The sequence below is a fragment of the Zingiber officinale genome, chromosome 2A (assembly GCF_018446385.1).
Source record: "Zingiber officinale cultivar Zhangliang chromosome 2A, Zo_v1.1, whole genome shotgun sequence".
NCBI lineage: Eukaryota > Viridiplantae > Streptophyta > Magnoliopsida > Zingiberales > Zingiberaceae > Zingiber > Zingiber officinale.
Genome location: NC_055988.1, coordinates 74,355,233 through 74,371,524, shown reverse-complemented (window position 1 = coordinate 74,371,524; position 16,292 = coordinate 74,355,233).

Sequence of the window (16,292 nt, the reverse complement as noted above, 5' to 3'; positions counted from 1 at the left end):
CTTAACACGTTTGATCCAAAACTTAATCTATTTGTTCTTTTAGGTTTTGACTTGGATCTCCTGCGGAACTTAACACGTTCGACCCAAGTAACCTTAAGTTATTAATTTCATTAAATATTAATTTCCATAATCGGTTCCCAGTACTGACGTGGCGAGGCACATGGCCTTCTTGGATATGGGAGCAACCACCACCGACTAGACAAAACCTTTTATAGAAAGCTAATATTTAATTTCCTAAAATAACTTTAGGTTAACCGAAAAGAACAATCAAATCACAAGGAAAAGAAAAACAAAAGAACACTATATCGAAAACAAATTCGAAACTCTAGAATCGTATGCCTCTTGTATTTAGTATTATTTCCAAAAATAACTAGTATGATGCGGAAAGAAAAATTACTAGTTATACCTTTTAGAAAAACCTCTTGATCTTCTACCGTATTCCTCTTCTAACCTCGGACGTTGTGTGGGCAACGATCTTCCGAGATGAGAACCACCAAGCACCTTCTTCTTCCTTGCAAGTTTCGGCCATCAAAACTTCTTCTAGGATGAAGAGGTTCGGCCACCACCACCATGCTCCAAGGGATGCTAGAAACAAAGCTTTCTTTCTCTCCTTCTTCTTCTTCTTCTCTAAACTTGATCCGGCCACATATGAGTCTCCACAAGAAGGATGAGGTTCGGCCATCAAAGAGAAGAAAAGAGGAGAGGATGGCCGGCCACACCAAGGAAGAAAAAGAGAGAGGAAAAATAATAGAGTTAGTCTCAATGAAGGCACCTCTACCCTCTCTTTTATAATCCTTAGCCTTGGCAAATAAGGAAATTTAAATAAAAATTTCCTTAATTCTTTTTCTATTGATAAGGAAAATTTATTTAATTAAAAATAATTTTTTTCCTCATCAACAATGTGGCCGACCACTTTAAACCAAGCAAAGGAAATTTAATTCAATCAAGAATTAAAACTTTCCTAATTTGTTTCCGGAAATTTTATAAAAAATTTCTCTAATAATTTTCCTTTCATGATGGTCAATAAAAAGGAAATTTTATAAATTAAAATATTTCTTTTAAACATGTGGATAAAAAGAAAGTTATCTTTAAAAATTAAAATCTCTTCCAATCTACAAATAAGGAAAGATATCTAATCTTTTCTTAATCTTTGTAGAAGCTTTATAAAAGAGATATTTAATTTTTAAACTCTCTTTTAAATTATGAACATGATTAAAAGGAAAGTTTTTACCAAAATTAAAATCAACCTTTTAATCTACAAATAAGGAAAGAAATTTAACTCTTCTCTTAATCTTTTGTAGAATCTTATAAAATGAAAGATTTAAATTTTTAAACTCTCTTTTAAATCATGTTATCCATATAAGAAAAATTTTAAAAAATAAAATTCCTTTTTATTTTAATAGGGCCGGCCACCTAAGCTTGAGTTCAAGCTAGGGCCGGCCACATGAATTCACCCATGAACCATGGCCGACCCTAGCTTGGTCTCCAAGCTAGCTTGGCCGACCCCCTATAGGATGGGTAAGAAGGTGGGTATAGGTGGGTATAGTACTCTATAATTAAGAGGCTACGATAGGGACCGAGAGGAGGTGGTTTGGTCTCCGATAAAATTAAGCATCCGTGTTCCCCAACACACAACTTAATTTTATCAATAATAATTCATTCCACTAGAAAATTATTGCACCGATCCCAAATTACATTTTGGGCTCCTTCTTATTATGAGTGTGTTAGTCTCCCTGTGTTTAAGATAACAATGTCCACTAATTAAGTAAGTTCTGACAACTCACTTAATTAATATCTAGCTCAAGAGTAGTACCACTCAACTTCATCGTCATGTCGGACTAAGTCCACCTGCAGGGTTTAACATGACAATCCTTTTGAGCTCCTCTTGGGGACATTCTCAACCTAGTATCTCTAGGACACAGTTTCCTTCTATAATCAACAACACACACTATAAGTGATACCATTTCCCAACTTATCGGCTTATTGATTCATCGAACTAAATCTCACCCATTGATAAATTAAAGAAATAAATATCAAATATATGTGCTTGTTATTATATCAGGATTAAGAGCACACACTTCCATAATAACCGAGGTCTTTGTTTCTTTATAAAATCAGTATAAAAGAAACGACCTCAAATGGTCCTACTCAATACACTCTAAGTGTACTAGTGTAATTATACAGTCAAGATAAACTGATACCTAATTACACTACGACCTTCTAATGGTTTGTTCCTTTCCATTTTGGTCGTGAGCTACTGTTTATAATTTATAAGGTACTGATAACATGATCCTCTGTGTGTGACACCACACACCATGTTATCTACAATATAAATTAATTGAATAACTACATTTATCACAAATGTAGACATTTGACCAATGTGATTCTTATTTTTAGATAAATGTTTATACCAAAAGCTAGGCTTTTAGTATACACTCTAACAGGCTACTCTTCCTGCCGCTCGGGAAGGTATCTCGCCCGATCGGTCGCCTACCCCCTTGGTGTTGACCACTTTGGCTTCCTATCGCGCGAGCCCCGTCTTACCACCGGATCAAATAATATGTATGTGAATTCTATCATCAATAGAATCATAACAGGGGCACAATATTTTTTACATTCATGAGCATACAAATAGAATTCATTTATATATATATATATATATATTCTACTGTGGCACTACCTCATCTGAAAATAAAAAACCCTAAACCATTCGTCTCCCCTTTCCCTCTCAAAAACCTAAACTCTACAAACCCTCCTCCTTCAAGCTCCCTCACGCTACCCTTGGCCATCTTCACCAATCAAATCCCTTGGTGCCAACTTGCCTCACCTTGCCTGCCTACGACTATTTATCTGCATGTACATGTCCATATTTTACTATTTATCTTTTAACTCTCTACTTATACCTCGTCTTAGGATTTAGGGTTTAGCACATTGTAGCAGCTACTAAATCGTAGCTATTACAATGTGTTGATCACACCACGTTATAACAACTATAACATTCTGGTCACACCACATTGTACCAGCTACGATTTGGTAGCTGCTACAACGTGTTGGTCACACCGTGTTATAGCAACTATAATTTAGTAGTTGCTATAACATAGCATGACTAGCACATTCTAATCAAAACTAGTTGAATTATCATTTTATTGTTCAAAACTAACATTGTAACGTATCATTTTACATAATTAAATAGCATCTAGTGCATCAGCATCCCATAAAAGCTCTACTTCTCATGTATACTGTAAGAAAATACAATGGGAAAGCAACACCCCCTAGTTTAAGTCGTTCATAAAAGCACTAGAACCAAATGATCAGTAGTTGGAGCTGCTGAGTAGAAGTACGCCAGACATACCACATATTACAAACATCAGAGGCCTTGTACAAAATATGTTTGACAATTGGGACTATGATGCTAAGTGTTTCATCTTTCAAAATCAGAAAATTAGATTCACAATAAAAGATGTTGCACAGATTCTAGGACTTCCAAGATCATGGCGATAAAGTTCCTTTGCATTTGGATGTCGACTCCACCCCATTTTACTGTTAACATTATATGGATTGGGAGTATTCAAAGAAGGTAGTAGAGAGTAAGCTGATCAACATCAACAAACAACAAGAACCATCTCTTGAATATGATACTTTATTTTGTCAACTTGTTATTTTATATTTTTTATATGTGCTTTATTTACTACTACTAGCAATACATCTAGACTACCAATAAAATCACTACTTAATTATATAGATGACTTTGAAAATATAGGTAGATATCATTGGTATAAGGCTATATATGACTATATGACCCCATAGATGGAGGCCATAGGTGTGATGCTCTCTCAAAGGCTCAAGCCACAGGGGCTTGAGGGAAATCAAACTCCAATGTTAAAAGGATTTGCACACCTACTTGCTGTAAGTTATTAAATTTTACTGTAACTTCATTGATTTAAAATTTATAACCGTACTTATTGTATTACATGTTTAAATGTATGAACATGTTAGAATCATACACCACACAAGAATATTGCCCTTCTAAGAATATGCTGATGGAATTGGACAATCTCACGTGTATCTACAATAAAGATGATGATTTCCCAACTACCTTCATAAAAAATAATAGTAACTTTGGTTCCATTATATTTAGAGAAATATCTACAAGCAATTGATTTCCTAGAAGATGTGGAAGAACAAATTGATGATCAAATTGCACAACACTTTGGCATTATTAAAGCTTTTTCTGAGAAAACAGAGGATGTTCAAGAGCATGTAACAGATGATGTTTAGGAGCATGTAATAAAGGATGTTCAGGAGCAAGCTATAGAGGATGTCCAAGAGCAAGCTACAGAGGATGTTTAGGAGTAAGTAGACTGTCAATACTGCAAAGTAAAAAATGATTAACTTGCTGCTATGCAAACTATGGTTGCTAAGTTGAGCAAGAGTATCGAACAAAAGGATACAAAAATAATGGAACTATCTGCATTACTGGATAGGAATGCCAGTAATGTTAAAACTAGCAATGGTGAAAAGGATAGAATTTTAGCTGTAAAAGACAAAATCATAGCTCAACAAGAAAATAAAATTACAGAGCTTAAATTAAGCTACAAAGAAAGGTATTAGAAGAGGCAAGGGCAACCCTTACCCGGATAAAGAGGTCATAGAGCCTAATCCACTAACACATACAAGAAGGAAGAGGTGTGCTAGAAATAGTATTGGGCTACTATCAACTCTTAAATTTCCTTTAGCTATCAAGAGAAAGAGAACTGATAGAAAACAAATAACCAAGGAGGAAGGGAAAGACAAGGCGATTATTTAGGATGACGTTGTAGAAGCTCCTATCCCATCAAACATAGCTACCATAGTTTCATCAAACAAAGAAGCCACAATGTCATCAAATCAGAGGCTTGTTGAAATTCAGAAGGTCAAAACCAAAATATTGAAGATACGGTTGATTGTAATTAATTTTTGTCATTATTAATCCTTAATGACATGTTTGCGTATATATTTGTTCAACAAGCAAAGACATATTTAAGAAGAATAAAGATGATGTGGTAACAAATATATTATTGAATCTCAGCCAATTAAAATGAGTTGGTTGGTAGCATAGTTACATAAGTATGTAAAACAATGATGATTAATTTTGTTGAAGTCTCATATAGTGTATAAAACAAGAATAAAACTATTTTTATCTTTTTCATATTGTATTGACAATAATACATTTGAATGTTAAATTTCACTATCAACTCGAAAAGATATTTGAATGTAATTTTTGTTAGTTGCTATAAATGTAGAAGTTGTGAATATTATTCAATAATATTAATAACTTATAAATTGTTCTTATGTTTTTATTGGTTTATGTAGAGCTACAACACTTCCAGTATGATTCAACTCTATTTTCTCATTAGAAATAGAAGATTTAATGACAATTTTTGATTGGACTTAGTACACCTATGATGATTTCATAAATGCATATTTTATAATTATAGTAAATGAAGCCATAACCTCTGACACACCATATTACCCATCCATATTTTGTGGTGTTGAGTTTATTGTAAGTATTTGACAACCTGTACTAATCTTATTTATTTTTTTTTCATGTATTTAGTCCACTAAAAATGGATCTTGTTTACATAGGAAATGTTTGAGATGATGGATGCCAACGCATTACAACAAACTATTCAAACTAATGAATATAACACTATTAGATATATCTTTTGTCCTTTTAATAACAAAGATGATCATTGGCATCTAGTAGTCATAGACATGGAAGAAGGTTTATTTATACATTATAACTCTCTCAGTGACACAGAAAATACACTTCTATGTTTAAGACTACTGTAAGTATTGAGTTATATATATTCTTTTTTTCTTTACATTAAGCTTTCGATATGTATTGATTACTAATGTTATTTACATGTAGATGGAGTTTTCTAAGAGTTTCAACACCTTATACTTTGAGATGTGGCATCAAGGTTTACCACCTATTTCCTCAAGAGAGTTTCAAACAATTCAAGTAAAGGGTCTCACACAAAGCAAATCGCATGTAGTTGTTTATTTATCATATTCTTAATTGCAATTGATTCTTACAAATAAATATATTTTATCTTGCAGGTTAGATTGTATTTTTTTTGTGATGCACTATGCCAATAGTGTTGGTGCAGCGGAGGCCGGCAAGAGGGGGGGAGGGGGTAAATTGCTGTAAACAAAAATAAAACTACCCTCCTCGTTCTTTCAACTCAATTAATGCAATAGTAAAATAAAGGCAGAAATAAAAGCAGAAATCGAATTTAACCTGGTTACAACCAAGAGAGTTGTTAATCTAGGGCAGTAAGAAAGCACACTAAGAAAATTCTCCTTTGCTGAAGGCGGAGAAGCCTTTTACACTCTAATGGCTCAGAACTACTGCTAGGAAATGCTTACAGAGTTGAATGTAGAAGTTGTTATTAATTCCTAACTCCAGGGGTCCTTTTATAGCCCCTGGAAATTCTATCCCGAAGCTCCAAGGCGCCTCCATTAAGGGTCTAAGGCGTCTCCAAGCTGGGTCAGCGGATAAAATTTTATCCGCGCACGAACGGTCTGTTTGACCAGGTTGAAGGCGCCTTAAACAAGGTTGAAGGCGCCTTCAACTAGATTGAAGGCGCCTTCAAGTTGTTGAAGGCGCCTTCAACTAGATTGAAGGCGCCTTCAAGTTGTTGAAGGCGCCTTGAGTAGTGATTCCAGCACTGCTTCTTTCCGGCTTTGGCTTCCGATGCTCTGATCTTTTGGGTGATTGCGGCCAACCGGAATAGGGCTCACCCGAACCCAATTCCCGGCCTTCTCCTTGAGCAGCCTTCCGTCCTGGCTTAACGTCCCTCGAACGCCGTGCAAGCTCATCACGCCCATCAGAGTACTCTTCCGCAGCTCTCTCGTCCTTCGGACGCACCGAGCCCGTCGGCTCCTTTCCCGTGCCGTCCTTCTCGCTAGCTGCGTCTTCCGCTCGACTTCCTGCACTCCTAAGCTCCTGCACACTCAGACACAGGGATCAAACACAGCAGGACCTAACCAACTTGGTTGATCACATCAAAACACCTACGGGGACCAACAAATAGTTTAATGTGTTAGAGGTCATCTGAATTCCAACACACTGAAATGAAGGCTTATAGATTTAGGATTGTACATAAAATTATGACAGACAAAAATTAGCTAGAGCAAGTGAGATGTTGTGGTCTATGTAAAATTCAAATTATATATTTATTTTAAAAATATATGTGATATAATGTTATAGTTATGATATAGTGTTCACATGATGTTGATTTTGTTGTATCAAATTTTAAGTCTGTATTGGTTAAATCATATTGTAGCAGCTACAAGACTATAGCTGCTACAAAGTAAAGTCTGTGTTGTAGCAGCTACGAACTCGTAACTGCTACAAAGTGGTTATGATTAAATCATATTGTAGTAGCTATGAACCCTTTGTTGGGACCTTGACGTCCGCTAGAGGGGGGGGGGGGGTGAATAGCGTCTCACCCAAATCGATCGCTTCCTATAATGTTAGTTCACAGCGAAAATACAAAAACAAATACTAACAAGAGAAAGCAAACCTAACATGTTGATTTAACGTGGTTCGGAGATAAAGCTCCTACTCCACAGCTGCTTGTAAGGTGGACGATCCTGATCCGTCGGTGGATGATTTCCCGGAAAACCTCCGGCTAGCTCAAGCTCCTTGTCGGTGGAGAAACCTCGCCACAAACACTTGAATACAAGCACACCAATCACACGAAGGCTTGAGAGACTCTAATAGGCTTTAACCAAGTTTATTTCGTCAACCATGCCTAAGCACCCGAGCTCTATTAAATAGAGCTCGAGAGGAAAATACTAAGTTATTTTCCCGCTATCAGTCGACTGCTACAGTATACCAGTCGACTGCTACAGTATACCAGCCGACTGCTACAGTGTATCAGTCGACTGCTTCAGTGACCGGTCGACTGCTACATTGCTACTACAGTGTCACAACAGTGCTGCTACAGTGTCACTACAGTGCTACTACAGTGAACCCTAAAACCATAAGATTTCGCCCCGAGTACAATCACTCAGCACTCGTCCTCGCCCGACCAACCTAGACCTAGCTTTCTGGCCTCCTCCATCAGCCTCGCATCCCTCGGATGTCTCCCCATCCTTCATGTCTTGTCTTCTAGAGCTTCCTTTAGCCTTGTCCTTATTGTCGGGTCTTCCTTTGCCAAGAGGCTCCTCACCTCCGGAACTTCATCCATTGCCAAGTCATACTTGGACTTACGTTGCCAAGACTACATACTTGAACTTATACCACCAAGACTCATCCTTGGACTTTTACCCTCTGCCAAGATTACACTTGGACTTTCCTTATTGTACATGTATCCTGCACACTCACAATGCATATCAAATACAACAATAAACCTAACTTAAACTTTTTCCCAAACATCAAAACCTAGGGCACCTAGATTGCTCCAACACCCTTAGCTGCTATAACGTGAAGTTTGTGTTATAGCAGCTGTAGACCCGTAGCTGCTACAATGTGATCTTTGAAAATTGATAAATCTCGTTGTAGCAGCTATGAACCTATAACTGCTATAACATGGTCTTGATTAATTAAATTTCACTAACTCCTCTCGTTGCATTTAATGGGCTATAACTTTGGAAATGATGTTTCAATTCCCTAAATTAAATTCACCATCTCCTCCCTTGTATTTAATAGGCTATACCTATGAAATTGATGACATCACACCATTATAAAGATAACATCCAAAACCGATTACCCTTTATTATCCTAAACCCTTAAATTTCAGATAATGACTTCTCCTTCGCAAAACATGGCACATTTGGGAGGCAAGAAAATAACATGTTCTCTTGGTTCCATGATACTGGTCAATGATTCAGCATCTTCCTTTTCTTTGGGATTTTGAGAAAACTCTTCGCCATCCCTGACTTCTAAACAAGCGAAAACCTTACAGCAAAAGTAGGATTAAGCAGTGAGCTAGTTGAAGGGAGCCCTTGAAACACTGGAGGTGACCCAAGTAGCTTTGAAAGAGGCCATCGTTATGCTGGAAAGCAAGGATTACTAGGGGCTTACTTTATAAGATCGTAGGTCAGAAGGATCATTTTGTTGATCTTCCTTTTATTTTGTTGATGTTCATTTTGTTTTATTTTATTGATGTCTTATAACAACTATCTTCCATATTTTGATCATCTTATAGAATGTGGAATTTTTTACTTTTAAGTTTTAATGTTGAACGATGGGTTGATCTATCTTAGCCTTGTACAAACACATTATAGCAGCTACGGTTCCATAGCTGCTATAACACAAGTTTAACATTGTAGCAGCTACAAAACCGTAGCTGCTACAATGTAATTCATAGCTTGTACAAACACATTGTAGCAGCTACGGTTCTGTAGTTACTACAACGCATGTAATATATCGAAATATAATAAAGATTTAAATATAAGTCAAATATGACATAATTAGATTATTTTAAGGAAAATAAATATATTTTAATGGATGATTTATCAGAAAATAACTTTATACGAATTTATGGAATTTACTAAATTTTTTTAAGATTTTAAATAAGACATTTTAGGTTTTATGGGGATAAATGGATAGAGCTTAGAAAAGCCTATTTAGAATATATATTTAATGTGGGAGTTGATTGAAAAATAAACCTAAGTTTATTCTATTAAAACCTAAGTTGATGGTTCTCTACTGTGAATCTCTCCGCAACGCTCCCCTCCACCCCGTCGCACGCCGCAATCTGGCTGCAGTTCATGCCCAAGCACCGGCGCAGTGCCTCCGACCAAGTGAGAAGCCAATGTCGGCGGCTCTTTTCTCTTCCCCCTCGTCATATACTCGCTACTACCTTCTTCCCATGTGCATCTGAGCGTGATCCTTGCCCTTGACCGTCGGTGCTACCTCCTTTTCTCGATGCTTGCTTGCCCTTCCTCGCCGTGAGCCTCCTTCTCTACTCGTTGCCATCATTACCAACTGTGAACAAGCTACCCCTCTACGTCTCTTTCCTCGCGTGCTCGAGGCATGGTGCCACCACGCGATGTTGTCATCATCGAACCTTGCTGTTGCGTAGCCATTGACGTTGCCTCCTCATTTTTGTGCTATCGTCTATGCTTAACGCCGCTGCCTCCATGAGTCACCAGCCGACGTCGCTATGTCCGAGAAGGTCACAATCCACCATCGCAGGCAAACCAATGTTGTTCTAGTCGCCGCCACATCCTTTGTCGTGGCTGTCGCCGACCTCTCGGTTCACTTCCCACGCCAGTTACGACCGACCGTTGCCCTTGTTTCGGCGATGGCGTAGAGGTAACAACACTTTAATTACACTATGCTGATTTAGTAATTAGGATTAGCTAATCAATTAATATTTGATTAATTAAATATAAGAAATTAATGAATAGTTAGTTGATTTAACTATGTTAAGTTTAATAATAAGATTAATTCATCGGTAAGGATTGATTAATTAATTAATTAATAGACAATTAATCAATAAATAGGTTGATTATTGGGTTACTTCTTAGTATACCTTACATGTAGAGATTTGAGCTAGAGACATGCTCTTGGATTTGAAGACGATTGGGCTTCATTTTCGATACATGTAGGATTCGAGTTCAATGCAGACCCTTGACTTGAAGAAAGGACGGTCTACGATAAAGGTGGGTAGTTTTGATCATAGTTCATGTTTGTTTACTGCTATGTTTGATGAGGTTATAGTTACTGGCTTATCTTATATCTGTCATATATCACTCCTGAGTTTAATACCTTATTGTTTATCCTTACATGTTGATCTATTGTCGATAGCTATGCAGTTATGTTTGGCATTCATGATTGTATTTATAAATATGCAAGATATTATCATACCATAGTGTAGGACGTTGGATATTTTGTTAAACTCCTTGGTAGATTATTTGAGTTTGTACGTATTGTTAGGATGATCACATTGAACATAGGATATCGAGCATCTTGCTAAACATTTATTTGTTATTTTATACCGTTGTGTAGGATATTGAGTATTTTAATAGCCACTTGTTGTTATTTAGGCCTACAACTTATGTTTGTGAATTTATAATATAGTATGGTTATACATTTAGGCTTGTGCCTATAGGTCACTGATATTATGTGTAGAATAGTTGTATACTGGTGTGAGGACATATACTTTAGTGAAATTATACCGACCTATACTTCATGGAAATCACTTCCTAGTAGAAGGGTAGCGTATTTCACTAGGCTTTTCCCTTTTAGATCAACCCATAGGATTTCTTGATCTCGATTTATTGCTTATTATATGTGTGATGATATCATGTAATTAGTTGAGATATTAATAGTAGATAACTAGTATTCTTTTGATGAGATTGGTTTACTAGTGTTTTGGGAGTTTGATTGTCTATTTTTGGCCTATATATTAGTAGGATTACATCGTAGTATAGGATACCGAGTATCTAAGTACACCCTTACTTGTTATATATGCTTATGTCTCTACGTTAGTAAGATAATACCATAATGTAGTATTTCGAGTATCTTACTAGACCTTTAATTAGTATATCCTGTTGACCATTATCTCCCATTCATGGTTGAGAGAGTCGTCAACGATCATGATATATACTACAGCCCACGAGACCATTCGTGGTAGCGAGTTGCATGCAATCCGTAGCTAGACAGCTACGTATATACCCTGTCTGCCCATGAGATCATTCGTGGTAGTAGGTTCGCCTACAGATAGTGATGATTTACTTATCTTGTCTGCCCACGAGATCATTCTGTTGGTTGCTACTCGGAAAACCCAATGGCTCCACTGTACAAAAATTTCGTACGTGATCTGAACCTTTCCTAGCTACCATGTGTTCTTTTAAGTTAAACTTGTATCTCCTGCGGAACTTAACACGTTTGATTCCAAGTTTAACTTATATGTTCTTTTAGGTTTAGATTTGGATCTCCTGCAGAACTTAACACGTTTGATCCAAATCACCTAGGTTATAAATTCAATTAAATATTAGTTTCCAAAATTAGCTTCCAGTGCTGCATGGCGAGGCACTTGGCCTTCTTGGATATGGGAGCAACCACCACCGACTAGACAAAGCCTTTTAAGGAAAGTTAATATTTAATTTCATTATATAACTCTAGGTTAACCAAAAGGAACAATCAAATCACAAGGAAAAAAGAAAAAGAACACAACATCGAAATTAAATTCGAAAAATAAGAATCGAATGCCTCTTGTATTTGGTATTTATGCAAAGAAAAATTAACTAGTATGATGCGGAAATTAAATACTAGTTATACCTCTTCCTTGTATGCTAAAAACCTCGAGATCTTCTGTCGTATCCCTCGCCTCCTCTTGGACGTCGTGTGGGCAACGATCCTCCAAGACGAACACCACCCGGAGAGCTTCTCCTCCTTCTCTAGAATTCGGCCACCACCACCACAAAGGAGCAAAAGAGAGCAAAGGGAAGAGAGGGAGAGGGGCCGACCACTTGATGATCTCCAACAACACAATATCAATTGTTATATTTTTCAAGGCCTCCCCTTCCCCCCCTTTTTATATTAGTTTCCCAACGGAAAATTATGGAAAGAGTTTTATAAAAAATTAGACTCATTCCTATTTCCTTTTAATTTTTTCTTTTTCTTTCCTTTTAATTAATCAATCCTAGATTGATTTATTAATTAAACAACTATTTGTTGATGTTTAATTATTTGACCGGGCCCTTGCTTGGGCACCAAGCAAGGTGGCCGACCACTTATTAAAAGGGAAAGAAAGAAAATTTTTTTATAAAATTTAAAAGAAGAAATCTTCTAATAAAATTTTACAAACTCTTTTTTTTTCTAATGTGGATATTAAAAGGAAAGTTTTAAAATTTAAAACCAAGTTTTAAAATTTAAAACATCTCTAATAATATTTCTTTTTTTTTTAAAAGAAAGTTTTATAAATTTTACAACTCTCTTTTAAAACCTTGTGGCCTAATTTAAATTAGAAAAATTTTATAAATTTTTAAAATCTCTCTTTTTACAAATTGTAAATATCTGAGGAAATTTAAAAATTCAAAAACAACTTTCCTAATTTAAATATTGCGATCGGCCGTTTTGCCCAAGGCAAGGGCCGACCACTTCTAGAGAATATGTGGCCGACCATTGCTTGGTCACCAAGCAATGAACCGGCTCCTTCTTGGACACCAAGATAGATTTTTCTTTGGATGGACTTGAGGCTTTATTGAGGCTACAACAGGGACCTAGAGGAGAAATTGGTTTTGACCTTCCGATGAGCTTGAGTATCCCGTGCTCGCCCCGAACACACAACTCAAGTTCATCGATAATAACTCATTCCACTAGAGAGTTATTACCGCACTACCGCACCAATCCCAAATTACATTATGGGCTCCTTTTTATCATGAGTGTGTTAGTCTCCTTGTGTTTAATATTACGAATGCCCACTAATTAAGTGAGTTACTGACAACTCATTTAATTAATATCTAGCTCCAAGAGTAGTACCACCCAACTTTATTGTCATGTTGGACTAGGTCCACCTGCAGGGTTTAACATGACAATCCTTATGAGCTCCTCTTGGAGACATTCTCAACCTAGATAACTAGGACACAGATTCCTTCTATAATCAACAACACATACTATAAGTAATATCATTTCCCAACTTATCGGGCATATTGATTTATCGAGCTAAACCTCACCCTTTGATAAGTCAAAGAAATAAATATTAAATATACATGTTTGTTATTATATTAGGATTAAGAGCACACACTTCCATAATAACTAAGGTCTAGTTCTTTTACTAAGTCAGTATAAAAAGAACTTACCTAAATGATCCTACTCAATACACTTAAAGTGTATCAGTGTAATTTATTAGTCAAGATAAACTAATACTTAATTACACTACGTTTATTATGATGGTTTGTTCCTTTCCATCTTAGTCGTGAGCAACTGTTTATAATTTATAGAGAACCGACAACATGATCTTCTAAGTGTGATTCCACACTCCATGTTATCTATTATATAAATTAATTGAACAATTACATTTAACATATAAATGTAAACATTTGACCAATGTGATTCTTTATTTCAAAATAAATGTGTACAAAAGCTAAACTTTTAAGTATACACTCCAACAATCTCCCACTTATACTAAAAGTCTAAGCTGCCATATCTGTTGCCATACATCTGATTCTCATCCCCTCCACATGCCGATCAAAAGCTTTCGCCGGAAGGGCCTTAGTGAAAGGATCTGCCAGGTTATCTGCTGATGCTATCTTGGCGACGACAACTTCTCCTCGCTTGACGATGTCTCGTATCAGGTGGTACTTGCGCTCTATATGTTTACTTGCCTTATGGGCTCGTGGTTCCTTCGAGTTTGCAACTGCTCCACTATTATCACAATAAATTGTGACGATCTGGGCAAACCAGGAATCACATCTAAGTCCATTAGAAAGTTCCTGAGCCATACAGCTTCTTTGGCTGTCTCAAAGGCTGCCACATACTCAGCTTCCATGGTTGAGTCTGAGACGCATTTCTGCTTAACACTCCTCCATGCAATGGCTCCACCTCCTAAAGTAAACACATAACATGATGTAGACTTACTGTTGTCCCTATTTGATTGGAAGTCCGAATCCGTGTAACCCACAGGGAGTAAATCGTCTGCTTGGTAAACTAGTATATAATCTCTAGTCCTTCTCAGGTACTTTAATATATGCTTTACTGCAGTCCAATGTCCTTGTCCAGGGTTACTTTGATATCTGCTAACCATGCCCACGGCAAAATAGATATCAGGTCTCGTACACAACATTGCATACATAAGGCTTCCTACAGCCGAAACATAAGGAACTGCCTTCATGTCCTCAATCTCCTTTGATGTTTTTGGAGACATCTTTTTAGATAAGGCTACTCCATGCCTAAAAGGTAAGAAACCTTTCTTGGAGTTTTGCATGCTAAAACGAGCAAGGATTGTATCTATATATAAAGCTTGAGATAGGCATAACATTCTTTTCTTGCGATCCTTTATAACTTTGATCCCAAGGATGTGTGCACATTCTCCTAAGTCCTTCATATCAAATTGTTTGGACAACCATACCCTTACGTCCGATAATACCTTGACATTGTTGCCAATTAACAAAATATCATCTACGTATAGTACAAGAAATACCACCATGTTTCCGTTACACTTCTTGTATACACAATACTCATCCGGACACTGAATAAATCCATATGACTGGATTACTTCATTAAACCGGATGTTCCAAGATCTTGAAGCTTGCTTCAGTCCATAAATGGACCGATTAAGCTTGCACACTAGATGCTCTTTGCCCTTTTCAATGAACCCTTCTGGTTGCTTCATATGGATGTTTTCTTCAAGACTTCCATTAAGGAAAGCTGTCTTGACATCCATTTGCCAAATCTCATAATCCATATGAGCGGCAATGGATAAGAGTATCCGGATAGACTTAAGCATAGCTACCGGTGAAAATGTCTCCTTATAATCGATTCTCTCTTTCTGAGTGTGCCCCTTCACAACAAGCCTTGCTTTGAAGGTTTCTACCTTCCCATCTGTCCCTCTTTTCCTTTTATAGATCCACTTGCATCCAATGGCTTTTACACCATCAGGTGGTTCTACAAGCTCCCAAACCTTATTAGAATACATAGATTCTATTTCGGAATTCATTGCCTTTTGCCAAGATATTGCATCTATATCTTGGAGTGCTTCATCATATGTCCGGGGATCTGGTTCATGTTTACCTGGGATCAAGTCCGAAGACTCATCCAAAAACATGAATCTCTCGGGCTGCCTTACAACCCTCCCACTTCGACGAGGCACCGTCTGTGGTTGTGTATCATGTGTGACACGTGTTGTAGTCTCTTGTGATACTTCATCTTGTACTATTGGTACTGAAGTAGACGTGTGCTCTTTAAGTTCTTCTAGAACAATTTTACTACTAGGTTTGTGATCCATTATATAGTCTTCTTCTAAAAACTGGGCATTGGTGCTAACAATGACCTTCTGGTCTTTAGGACTATAAAATAAACCGCCTTTCGTTCCTCTGGGATACCTCACAAACATACGAACTTCTGTACGAGATTCTAACTTATCAGCATCTTGTTTCAGCACATGTGCTGGACTACCCCAAATCCGAATATGTCTTAAACTGGGCTTCCGCCCATTCCATAATTCTGTGGGAATAGAAGATACTAATTTAGAAGGTACTAAGTTCAGAATGTGCGCTGCTGTTTCCAGAGCGTATCCCTAAAACAAATTTGGTAATTCTGAATAACTCATCATCGATCTAACCATCTC